We start from the raw sequence: 13,928 nt of genomic DNA on the forward strand, positions 1-13,928 counted from the left end.
CCTGGTTCTTCTTTGGTAGAACCAGTATAATGGTGGTCTTCTTGAAGCAGGTGGGGACCTCGGAGTTGAGAAGGGACAGGTTAAAGATGTCTGCGAACACCTCTGCCAGCTGGTCTGTGCAAGCTCTGAGTGCACGACCAGGGATCCCGTCTGGGCCCATCGCCTTCCGAGGGTTCACTTTCAGGAACTGAAAGCTGACCTGACTTTGGAAGCTGTGATGGTGGTTATGGGTGAATTATGGGCTGCTGGGGCACTCGACAGTGGATTGTTCGTTACCTTCTCGAACCGAGCATAGAATGCATTGAGTTCATCGGGGAGGGGTGCGCTGCTGCCAGAGATATTGCTCAGCTTTGCTATGTAGCCCGTTATGTTGTTTAGTCCTTGCCACAACCGCCAAGAGTCTGTCTGTGACTCTAGGTTGGTTTGATATTCTCTCTTGGCATCTCGGATGGCTTTGCGGAGGTCGTACCTGGATTTCTTGCATAAGTCAGGGTCGTCTGCCTTGAACGCCTCAGACCTGTCCTTCAGTAGGGAGTCAATCTCGCGATTGAGCCATGGTTTCCGGTTGGGGAACCTACCTCGAGTGGCTTTCTGTATACATTTCATTAACCCTTGCCTTGTCTTCATGTATGATAATACCACAATACACAGATGGTGAGTCAAAGTTATCACAGTTGTGGACAGGAAAGGCAACAATAGCTCAAGGATTGTGGATACTGACCTTTGGAGGGATAGAGGTCAGTCATCAGATACCATGGACAGGATTCTCCGACGCCCCGCCGGGCCGGAGAATCGGCAGGGGTGGGGTGAATCCCGCCCCGCCGCCCCAACGCCCTGACGCCGGCTGCTGGATTCTCCGGCGTGCGTTTTTGGCGGGGACAGGAATCGCATCGTGCCGGTCAGGGGCCGTTGGCAGTGCCCCCCCCCCCCCCCCCCCCCGGCGATACTCCGCTCTGCGATGGGCCGAGTGGCCACCCGTTTTCGGCCAGTCCCGCCGGTGTAAATCAAGCAAGGTCCTTACCGGCAGGACCTGGCTCTGCAGGCAGCCTGCGGAGTCCTCGGAGGAGGGGGGGTGGGTTGGCGCGGGGGTATCTGGCACCGGGGGTGCCCCTACGGTGGCCTGGCCCGCGATCGGGGCCCACCGATCCGTGGGCAGGCCTGTGCAGTGGGGACACTCTTTCCCTCCTCGCCGGCCGCTGTAAAAGTCCACCACGGCCGGTGCGGAGAAGAACCCCGCTGCGCATGCGCTGGGATCATGCCAGCACACGCTGGTGCTTCCGCGGAGGCCCTTCGGCGCCGGTTGGCGCGGAGTCAACCCCGCCGCTGCCGGCCTAGCCCCTGAAGGTACGGAGGATTCCGCAGCTTCCGGGCGGCCTGGCGCCGGAGTGGTCACTCCCCGGCACCAGTGCGGCCCACCCCGCCGGTTAGAGGAGGATCCCGCCCCATATCTCTATCCTTCTGGGTATCGCCCCTTGCAGCTTCACAAGTCAAAATCCAAGTTTGTCAGCCAAGTCACAGCTCTGTGTGTGTTAGATGGATCCTGCGACAAATTTTCAACAGCCACATTAATTCATAATGTGTTGCCATCGGGCCAGGATGGTTGGCTGCAACCGTATGTGTCCCCACTTTAGCGAGTCCTGCATATAATGCAGTAATGGGATTGATAGACCCTTAGCATAAGGGCGTCAGAATTGTTTTCATTGGATAAGGCACTGAAAAACGCCACTTTATAATTCAGAGTTTGTACTGGTTTCTATTAATCCACAAAAACCATGATGGCTTCACTCCCAGAATGCAGAGGTCAATTGACCTAAACTGGTTTGGAGGGGCTAATAAAAACGAACTCATTGGCACGGTTGCAGGGAAGGAAAAAACAGTCAGGACCCCCACCACTGACCGATTGCTCTGTAGACACTAATCATTGGGTAAGGACACAATTGGCCTGGGAGGAGCAAACTGCTGATTGAAACCTGTTGCCAAGGTTCACATCAGGATAATTCCCATTGGCTGAATCTTTGAGAGCGTAGCATGGAATTGTGTCCCAGTGCATTTGGAAAAGGTCAGACAAAATGTCCAGAAAAAACATATTTTACAATAGGAGCTTGAAAGGTGATCCTGTAAACTTGCACAAGCCCAATTTAGCAATGATCAAATGCTATACTGTGACTTATTTTTAATTATCCTGGAGCATGTATCAGACAGAGAAGAATGATCTTCTCGCAAATTGTGTGAAATGGTTGGTATTACTAGGTCAGGGGAACAGGTTAATAATTAGTCATGCAGGAGCATGATTTATAACTATTTAAAATATTGCCTAGCAACCAACATGAAATATGTGTGAGCTTGCCACTTGGAAAAATCAGGAGGATAGATCGATGGCTTTAAAGCAAAGTTTGCACTTCAGAAATATTGGGTTGATAGCACAGATAAGGAGTAACAAATTGGTCCCATTCATGCCCATATTTGGGTACTATGCATGTCATTAGACATCCTATATGCCATTCATAGTGCGTACACACCCTTTTCAGGTGAATGCCATGTTAGGTGCAGGTATTAACGGTGAACATCAGCTGGAGGAATGTTGATTATGGTGATTTGATACCATGCAAACATTTTAGAGATCAGCATACCAGCTAATGACCTCTCATAACCTCACCCAGCCAAACACAGGTTCAGTAGAAGGAGGAACCCCAACGCACCCCCACTCGTCATATATAAAAGGAAAATCAACTGCTTAAAGGTTTGTTGACGTGTGATTAGTTCTGGCTCTTGATATGACTCTCCTGCTGTTCGTTGCTGCCTCGCATTACCTGAAGTTACCTGAGTTACAAAATTCTACAGGGAGGTTGCTGACTTTAAGGCTTCTGCGCCAACCAATCGCTCCCACGCATGAATCATTCTGGTAGGCTTGGAAAACAAGATGGAGTGGAGAATGAACGGAGGAGAGGCAGAGTCAGACAAGCTGATTGAAGAGGGAGGAGGGGGAAAGGGGAAGAGAGATTTCTCAGCAGGAGGCCATATCCACCAAGGAAATTCAAGGACTAATTCCCTACCTAAATTCCACAACGAATCGATGCGCGTGATGTCTCCATTTCATTAAGGATCTGTCACGTGCTGCATCCACAACTCCAAGCTTGGAGCATTGCTTGATCCAGCAAATATGTGAACTGTAATCTGGCTCCTTCCAGACTTCAGATTGAGATATTTGAAACATTTTGCATTTTACTGTTCACTGTTGTGTAAGGGAGGATGCCGAAGCTCCCGAGTCAAAGAGAGCTCAACACATCTATCTTGCCAGAGGAAAAGTGGCAAAACGAGAAAGTAGATTTGTCAGGATTTCAGCCGTCCCCATGGTGCAGGTTTCCATTGGCTGCATGCACAACATTTAGTGGGTGCCGCATGCCAATTCTGCCAAGACTGAAAGGAAACAAATGGGATTCCACTCCCTCAGCATCCAACTGATGTGTGACCATATGCAGAGAATGATGCAGGTACATGGATATATTCTGATAGTGACCATACCATTTCTTTTTTTACCCTATTTGTGTCATGTGGGGATTTCTGGAAAGGCTATCATGTTTTGACCATCCCCAATTTCCTTTGAGACGGTGCCAGTGAGCCGTCTTCTTGAACCGCTGCAAACCGCATGGTGTAGGTACATGCACAGTGCAGTTAGGAAGGGAGTTCTGAGATTTTGACCCAGTAACCACAAATGGACAGAGGTGTATTTCAAACTCAGGGTGGTGTGTGACTTGGAGGGTAGCTGGCAGGTAATGGCGTTTCATGCACCCATTCACCAGATCAGCTGGCAATCTATGAATAGCCTCCGGAATGAAAAATAAACAGCTAACATTCCATCTAAATCCATCCTTACACAGGTTGTAAACATGGCTCGTGGTGCACATTACACTATCCAGTTGATCTCCATAAATACACTCTGGTGCTTTCATTACTTTATAAATCTTGGTCAAACCACCCCAAAGTTGACACTTCTCAGCTCTTTGTGCCTGTCTGGGCAACTCTAGTGTCGTAAACTGTTAATTACATTTTTTGGCATTTCTCTGCTCCCTTTCCAATATGCTGCACCATGTGTGCAGACCAGAACTGTAAGAAATATTTTAACTGAAGCACAGGGAATGTCTTGCAGAAGGACAGAATTGAATGCACCAAAAAATAATAGTTCAGATTTCGTGGGACCAATAATGATAAAACTGTGAGCATTCACCATCATTATCCCTCTGAAACTGACAGAAACGTCTGGCGTCCGCAGATGCACGGTTAAACTTCTCCAGAGGGTGCGCTGTTGTTCGCCTCCCTAACCCTGAAACTTCAATCAATGGGAAATCAATGTGTGCGATTCAACAGAAAAATTTCAAAGTGTGATTTTGGGTGCGTTTGGCAGGGTGTTTCGCGATGGCTGCGAAGCCGGGATAGAATTGAGACCGCTATTCAACGGCACTTAGCCATTTCTTTTTGGCCTTGGGGAGTTTTTCACTGGTTGAAGCCACATTTTGAAAATTCTCCAGCACTGGGGGGCTGAACCCGCCAGCAGACAGGCTCCTCTGAGATCGGGGTGCCATTTTGATCTCTGCATCCTCCACTTTCAGGACCACCCTTCACCCCTAAACCTTTCTGTGGCCCCAGCAAGCTGCCCCTCATTCACCCTTTCATGGGCATGTCCCCCCCCCCCCCCCCCCCCCCCAGGCCCCAACACTTGACAATGCCAACATGACACCAGGACACCTTGCCATTGCCTAACTGAAAGTGCCCTGGAACTCAGCCAGTCCCAACCGTGCACCTTCTGGCTGGGTAGCACTGCCAGGGTAGGGTGCCCAGGTGACAGCATACTACTCTATTACTCTGCCCTGTCGTGCCACCTGGGTGGCTCTATTGACCTCCAGAAACCCCCCCCCCCAGGTGCCATCATGCCTGGTCCACGTTTGTGGAAACCAATGCTAATCAGCACCCAGTTGAGGACTCACAGGCGCAGCCTTGACTCCTGGGTGTCGGGTGAATGTGGCATTGGAATATTTAATGGGGTATAGCTGGGATTCTTATGAAATAACAAGATCAAAATTACTGCGAAACACACCCACTGTCCCTTAGATTTTATAATTCTATATCTTCTGAGTGTCAATTATCTCCACAATGACAAGAAATTCCACATATTTTAATTTTTTAAGCTTGCTTATGATATTTAATCCAATATGTATTCATATGTATTTAACCCAATTTGTTATTTTGTTGTCTGTTATATTTAATAATTAACAGTGAAGGGATTGGACTCTCTGGTTTGCCTTTAGTGATAATTCTTCCATGAGTGTGAGGGTGAGGACAGATGATATGAGCTCATATACAGGAGTATGAGGGAGGGGTCCCCGTTGCCGTTTGTGCTGGCCATAGAGCCATTGGCGATGGCTCTCAATGTAATAAATGTCATAAAATACATTTATACAAAAATAATCAGAAATAATCGTTGCAATAGTTTTTTGTAACTCAGCCCTGTACAAAACCTACTCCTCATCGGTTCCCCACATGTTACGCTTAAGAACCCTGGAAACACTAGGCAAACAGAGTTCTGGCAAACTAGTCCTCAAGAGCTAGACAGGCAGAGGAAGATGTGCCATCTCAATGCCTGTCCCGGCGGACAAGGGAGGCAGTAAAACAAACCCTCCAATCGCTTTGGTTTATTTGCCACTGGATTTTGACTAAGATCAAGCATAGAATCAAGCCCAAGATTAGGTGTGATGCCTGTGCTTGTCAGCTTGGATCGTGTGTGTCTCTCTTGTGGAGATATGAATTTGAATAGTTTTTTGGAGTAAGCAAGGAGATAGATTAGGGACTTTCTCTCTGTCCACCCTGAGCACTGGCTTTGTAACTCTGCGAAAGGAGAAGTTTTTTTTAAAAATCAAGGTTTTATTCTGTCAAGACGTCTGGAAGCTGGTGCACAATGTCTCTCCACGCTAAAAGATGTCACATACCAGGCATCAGAATGAATGTTCCCAATGGTAGGAGAGTCCTGAATAAAGGGTCATTGTTTAAGGATAAAGGGTAAACCTTTTAGGACTGAGGTGAGGAGAAATTTCTTCACCCACAGAGAGGTGAATTCACGATCACAAAAAGGAGTTGAGGCAAGTACGTTGTGGATTTTCAAGAAGGAATTAGATATAGCTCTTGGGGCTGAAGGGATCAAGGGATAAGGGGGGAAGGCAGGATCAGGGCATTGTACTTGATGATATGCCATGATAATAATAATAATAATGAATTGCGGAGCAAGCTGGAAGGGCCGAATGTTCTCCTCCTGCTTCTATTTTCTATGTATGTTTTTATGTATCTCTTCCTTTCTGAGCACAGTCAGATATGGATTTTCTCCATCTATGTCCTTCCAGGCCACATAAGCAGAGCGGCAGCCTCTCATTCCCCATCACAAAATATTTTAAAGAGATGGACACTTGAAATCTTTAGAAAGGTTAATATGGAGTAAGTACAGTGGTGTTATCATAATTGTAAGAACTGCAAGGGTTAATTAAATGTCTAGAGTAGCCACTAGAGGGAGCTACAGTCACAAGTATATGAGGCAGTGATGCTAAGCCTTGTGGGAGAGTGTGTGCAGGAGGTAGCTAGGGAGAGTCAGGAGTACAAATAGTATGAGTGAGAGCAGATCATAGGATATATCAGTGTTAAGATTAGCTGTAGATGAGTGTAGTTTAAATGCTAATAATCAACTGCGTATTATTTAGGAGTGCATGTCGAATCCGAATTAGTTGTGTTGATAAATTTACAGCTGTGTTTAAGTTCAAGCTATTTTGTGGTCTTTGTGAACACTATGCAAACCATCCTGAAATAAGCAACACAAAGAACACCACAAGTACTACTAAAGTATATCTAAGAAACATTATTTAGAGCTGGATTCTCTGGTCCCCCAGCCGTGTGTTTCTCGGCAATGCGCCGTTTGCTGGTGGTGGGACTCTGTACTGCCGCCGCTTGTCAATTCGATTTCCCAATGAAGCCACCCCACGCCACCGGGAAACCAACAGGCGGGGGGTGCACTGCCAGAAGAAACAGAATCCCAAGGGCCGGAGAATTCCGGCCTTAATCTCTCCTTGGTTATCTTGATTACCCTTTAGTAGGTTGCTGCCTCTGCAAGTAAAAGATAAGTTGCTGAAGAAGTTACATCAAATAGATAAAAACAGAGAATTAAAAGAGAAGTGTGCAATAAAACGGAAGAAATAAATTCGAAAAGCAATCAAGGAAGATTAAGTCGTCAGGAGAATCCTGTATTCCCTAAATAGTATCAATAATTACTTTTAAATGACCCCATTATCTCCTTCATGTCTGTACACTGCTCGATTTAAATCTCTGATTCTCCTTAAGCACCTATAATCAGAGAAATGGCCCTTTAGGTGTTTATTGATAGGGGTAGGCATTCTTTTTTTTTCTAGAGCTTTTTGTCTTTTGAATTCAACGCGTCGAATAGCAGTGTTAACTCGGAGGGAAATTCATCACAGCCGAAAGTGAGGTGTAAATGTGACGTGAACAAATGTCATATGCCAGTGGATGTCATGTGGCGTTGCTAATGGTGAATCTGGGGACATATTGATGGAAAGGTGGACCTGCCAAGTACCCACAGGAAGTCTACCTCGTACCCGTCAGGCACACAGACGGGTGAGGAGGGAATGAAGGAGAAAGCACCGAACCAGCTGATTTGCTAATCATGGACAAATTAAAGAGAAAGCCGATCTAACGCGCAGTAGGGACAATCATCCCACTTCCAGGAGTATTGTTTTGCTCTGCTCATGTAGCAAGAGAAACAGAGCCTGGGCTTTGAAGCCATGAATATTTCAAATACTTCGGGCCTGGTTTTGCGGTTCTGGAACAGAGACAGGGGAGCCAGAAAAATGGTGGTGGAGCAGCATTGATGGAAGTCCACCCCATAATTTCTGCCGCTGGAGGAAAGGTTGCAGAGCAGGAAGGCCCCCACCCCTATCGCAAGACCAAGGTCAGACCTTTCAGGATTTCCAGCAGGTCAAGCGGGCTTCAGGGAGCCTTCTGAGAGGAGGTGGGAGCGTTTATGAAGGCAGGACAGAAGCCCATGAGACATCTTGAAAGGTAAGTTCAAGCATTTTTAGGGGCTTAAGAGTGGCGTAGAAATCGACTTAACATGGAGGGAGGTCAGTGAGAGAGGCAGCAGTGGGAGGGGGAAAATCCATCGAACTGCAAATTTGAGCAAGTACGATTTTGATGATGAAAATAACAGCGGCTGAAGCAGGCTCTTCATCAGACTATCCCTAATTGCCCTTGAGAAGGTGGTGGTGAGCTGCCTTCTTGAACCGCTGCAGTACACGTCGTGTAGGAACACCCACATTGCTATTGGGAGGGAGTTCTACGATTTTGACCCTCCAACAGTGAAGGAATGACGATACATTCCCAAGTCAGGATGGTGAGTGGCTTGGAGGGGAACCTCCGGGAGATGGTGTTCCCGTGTATCTGCTGCGCTTGTCCGACTAGATAATGGTGGTCATGAGTTTGGAAGGTGCTGCCTAAGAAGCCTTGTTGAGTTCCTGCAGTGCATCTTGCAGATGGTACACACAGCTGCTACTGTTTGTCGGTGGTAGAGGGAGTGGATGCTTGTGGATGGGGTGCCAATCAAATAGACTTCTTTATCTTGGAAGGTGTCGAGCCTGCACTCACCAAGGTAAGTGGAAAGTATTCCATTGCAATCCTGACTTGTGCCTTTTAAATGGTGAACAGGGTTTAGGATAGGCAGGCTGTGAGTTACTCACCACAGGATTTCGAGCCTCTGACCTGCTCTTATTAATCGAGTATTTATATGTCTGGTATAGTTCAGTTGTTGGTCAATGGTAACTCTCATATGTTGATAGTGGGAGAATCAGTGATGGTAATGCCATTGAATGTCATGGGTTTAATTGGTTTAAAATGGTATAATTCTCTCTTGTTGGCGACGGTCATTTCCGTTCACTTGTGTGGCATGAATGTTACTTGCCACTTGTCAGCCTAAGCTTGGATGTTGTCCAGGGTTTGCTGCATTTGTACATGGATTGGTCCAGTATCTGAGGAGTCAAGAATAGTGTTGAACATTGTGCAGCCCTCAGCAAACATCCCCACTTCTGACCTTATGATGGAGGGAAGGTCACTGGTGAAGCAGCTAAAGACATTATCCTGAGGAACCCCTGCTGTGCTGTTCTGAAACTGAGATGATTGACCTCCAACCATCACAACCATCTTCAATTGTGTCGAGTATAACTCCACCTAACAAATAGCTCTCCCTCTGATTCACTTCCACTCAGGAAATCCCATTTGCCGGCAGCCTGGCAATGAAGGCCAGATTGAGAATAGTCACACCTCCTAACTCTTGCTTTGACGCTAAACTCTGGCCAAAATAGGAACAGGAGTTGGCCATTTGAAATGAAAATGAAAACCGCTTATCGTCACAAGTAGGCTTCAATGAAGTTACTGTGAAAAACCCCTAGTCGCCACATTCCGGCACCTGTTCGGGGAGGCTGGTACGGGAATTGAACTGTGTTACTGGCCTGCTTGGTCTGCTTTAAAAGCCAGGGATTTAGCCCAATGTGCTATACCAGCCCCCATTTGCCCCTTTTGACCCTAATGAATAGGCTGATCTTATGTGGTCTTAGCATCACTTTCCTCTCAGCCACCTATCACCCTTGAACCTCTTATAGACGAGAAAGAGTATTTCCCCTTTGGTTGCCACCAGTAATACAGGTTGAGTGTCCCTTATCCGAAATTCTGAAAAGCGAAAAATTCCAAAACCCGCACTTTTTTTTTGAGTGTCATTCCCAACGCGTGCCGCATACGCGTATTCCCCAATGTTCCACACAGGCATAGTTCCCAATGTTCCGCACATGCGCAGTTTCCAACATTCCGCACATGCGCAGTTCCCAATGCATGCCACCCATGCACATTCCCCAATGTTCCGCACATGTGCATTTCCGAATGTTCCGCGCATGCCCAGTTCCCAATGTTCCGCACATGCGCAGTTCTCAATGTTCCGCACATGCGCAGTTCCCAATGTTTCACGCATGAGCAGTTCCCAACGAGCACTACACATGTGGACTTCCCAATGTTCCGCACATGTGGAATTCCCAATGTTCCGTACATGCGCAGTTCCCAATGTTCCGCACATGCGCAGTTCCCAATGTTTCGCGCATGAGCAGTTACCAACGAACACTACACATGTGGACTTCTCAATGTTCCGCACATGTGCAATTCCCAACATTTTGCACATGCGCAGTTTCCAACGTCTCGCACATACGCAGTTCCCAATGCATATCTCACAGGCACATTTCCCAACATTCTGCACATGCGCAGTTCCAACACACACTGCACATGCGCACTTCCTAATGTTCCGCACATGCGCAATTCTCAATGCACGGCGCACATGCGCAGTTCCCAATGCTCCACACATGCGCAGTTCCCAACTCATGCTGCACCTTTGCAGTTCCCAACGTGCACTGCACCTGCGCAGTTCCCAATGCACGCTGCACCTGCGCAGTATATTCGGGAAGCTGAAAGATTCCGAAATCCAATACACACTCAGCTCCAATTTCGGATAAGGGATTTTCTGCTCGCACCCTACACTTAGGAAAGCACAGTTCATTCTTATCACAACTAAATGTTCAATCAAATTTTGAAAAGTTCAAGTTCATTTCATTCCCATCCTGATAGGAGTGCTTCACATTATTTCAAAATACTATTCTGATCTAGTGGCCTCTATGTACTTCAGACACAAAAGTTTTTTTATTTATTCAACATGAATAATAGCACAAAAGGCTGAAGAACAATCACATGGGATGACTGATCAGCAGATGATGCGAGAGAAGAGGATGGCACAGATTGAGTACAGTCACAAAACATCTGAGGGATGGAAAAAAAGAAAAATCTTTCATATATAACACCTCTCATATTCTCAGGATGTTTCCGTAGCTCTCTGCTATGGAGTAGTATCAAAGTGTCATCACTGTTGTAAAGGGGAAATATTGAGTTGTAATGTGTGACGGGTAAAGACAGATGTTTGAAAGCTGTTCAGAATCATGTTAGGACAAATGAGAGATAACGGAGAATCACAAGAGACAGCAATGACAGATTTCAATATAATAGAGAGACTGAGAAACAAGATGACAGAGTGACTGTGAGGGAACTGAAAAGAACACGGAGGAACAATGAGAAAAATTCAATTGCTATTTTATTGTACTCAGTGTGACAAACCCTGATGAAGTTAAATAAGGGACACGTTGGTTGCGGGACCTGGAGGGTTGCGGGTTGAGAGGGGTGACGGGGATTGGAATGGGGTGTGATGGTGGAGTGGGGGTTTGCCAGCAACCATTTTGAGCGGAGCTGTGGAAGGGGTTTAAAGCAACCAAAATTTACAACTTTTTCGTGGCGTCGCAACATTACCATCTTTAGGCTGGCCAACTCCCAGACTTGCAGAGTCCCACTCACACCGCTCAATGGACACTTCCAGGTTCTGTTTCCCAAGACTGTCCGAGAAATACGGGACAAAAGGCATCCACTCCTAATGGGCTGTGGGACCAACAGTCAGAATAAGGGACAATCCTTGAAAACGTGGCAGAGTTGCCCACCCTGATTATACCGTCAGTCTGATGCTGGCAGCTCGATCCTTGGTGGGCTGTGCCGGGCTGGTTGTGATCCGTCCCTGATCAGCTCGGTTTCATACTTTGCTACAATTCAAGATGCAGCTTTGTCCTTGGCAGGGTGCAACCCTTGTGCACGGGAGGTGTGAGTGATTGGGGGCTGTGGGGGAGGATGGAGGGGGAATGATCATTGCAGCATAGGTGAAATAGACGCACAAAAGGAAACATTTCAAACACCTTTCAAAGATGTTTTTTAAAAAACATTCAATCAGTTGGGTGAGTTGGCACAGTCTCTTGAAACCACACCTCCCTCCACCCCAAGGATTTGCGTTGCAAGGTAGGCGATGTGGTGGCACGTTGGTATTTTCACCAGCCAAATAATCCCACCGCGGCAGATGGTGAAATTTGAATTCAATAAAGAAAAAATCTGGAATTAAACCATAGGCGATTGTTGTAAAAATCCATCTTGTTCCTGTAGGGAAGGAAATCTGCTGTTCTTACCTGGTCTGGCCTAAATGTAACTCCAGATCCACAGCAATGAGGTTGATTCATAACTGCTGTCTGCAATGGCCGAGAAAGTCACTCAGATCAAGAGCAATTAGGGATGGGGAACAATATCTGGCCCAGACAGTGATGCCCATATGCCATGAATGGATGATTGAAAAGTGTGCCCTGCTTGTATTTTAATCAGACAGCCTGTCGAAATTAGGGTGTCACAAAGTAATCTCGCCTGACCTGGTGACGCTACAGGGCCGTTGAATCTCGCAAGAGGCCTCTCACGTGATTTACACCACTCGAGATGTCTCCTGAAGTTCAACTGAACTTCACAAGACGTCGCAATCTGGATGTTACCCCCACTGGCCGAGATCCTGATATACATATGTAAATGAGCTATTGGGCTCATTTAAATATGTCTTCGCCATATTCTCCTGGGGCCCAGGAACTAATGACCTCCCCAGTGAGCCCTTGGCTGAGCGACGCTTAGTACTCTCCAGTTCCACTCACCAGTTTTCTCATCGAATCTTGAGCCCCTCTGCCAACAGAAAGTGCGTGAGCGTGGTTTACGCCGGCAAACTGATGGGGCGGGACACGTAGAGTCGGGAACTGGCTCCAAACAGAATAATAGAATCATAGCATTTACAGTGCCGAAGGAAACCATTCGGCTCATCGAGTCTGCACTGGCCCGGGGAAAGAGCACCCTACTTAAGCCCACATCCTCATTACTCAGTAGCCCCACCTAACCTTTAGGACACGAAGGGGCAATTTGGCATGGCCAATCTGCCTAACCTGTAAATCTTTGGACTATGGGAGGAAACCGGAGCACCCAGAGGAAACCCACGCAGACACAGGGAGAATGTGCAAACTCCGCACAGACAGTGACCCAAGCCGGGAATCAAACATGGGACCCTGGAGTTGTGAAGCAGCAGTGCTAACCACTGTGCCAATTGGGGCACCATCTTTAAAGTGAGGCCCATCCAGCGCTGTAGCCTAACGGCACACAATCCACATAACGGAGGTCTTGGGTGCTCTCCTGACAAAGTTGGCTTTGGATCCAAAGTTGGCTGAATAACAGGAAACAAAAGGTAATGGTCGATGGCTGACCTTGTGAATGGAAAGCTGTTTCAAGTGGTGTTCCACAGGACTTGGTGCTGGGTTTGCCAAAGTGTGGGTTGTGGGCAGGGGCTGAGAGCGTCGCGGAGCAGTCAGTCGTTGCGTTCCAGTGGTATCCTGATCGCAGGAGAAGCACTCAGTAGCTGCTAAATTGAGAATGCCGACCGCTACCAGCTTTAAAATGAGAATTTAAGGAGGCTGTTTGCAGTCTTCTTTCCATAAGCGGTAGCAGTGAACAGGCCGCATGCTCTGCAAGTACACTTGACGTCAAACGTTCTGTACATACCTGCATTTGGCACCAAATCACGGAAGAGAGCTTCTTCTATTTTCTAGCTGCTTGCAAGCAAGACAAGAGGACTGTGAAGATCGATCATTCTGTTACAAGGAAGCGACAGCCAGAGGCACAAATAGACAATGTATCTATTGGCCCACAATTTCACCTCTGAATCTGCTGGAGGACGCTACTCAGCAGCACAGAGCAGCGCTTATGTTAGCTCTTTACGGAGATCCAAAGCCTCTGGTGAACAGCCTACAATGAAGGACCTTAACTTGAGAACAAAGCAGAATACAGATCATTTTGTGAGGGATGGTTTTGCCAATTGTGCCAATGCAAATAAGGATGCAAAGCCCATGTGCGTTCTATGCAGGAAGTGTTGGCAAATGAGACAAGTTTCAGATTTTGAA

This window comes from Scyliorhinus canicula, chromosome 9, assembly GCF_902713615.1.
Source record: "Scyliorhinus canicula chromosome 9, sScyCan1.1, whole genome shotgun sequence".
NCBI classification, from domain to species: Eukaryota; Metazoa; Chordata; class Chondrichthyes; order Carcharhiniformes; family Scyliorhinidae; genus Scyliorhinus; species Scyliorhinus canicula.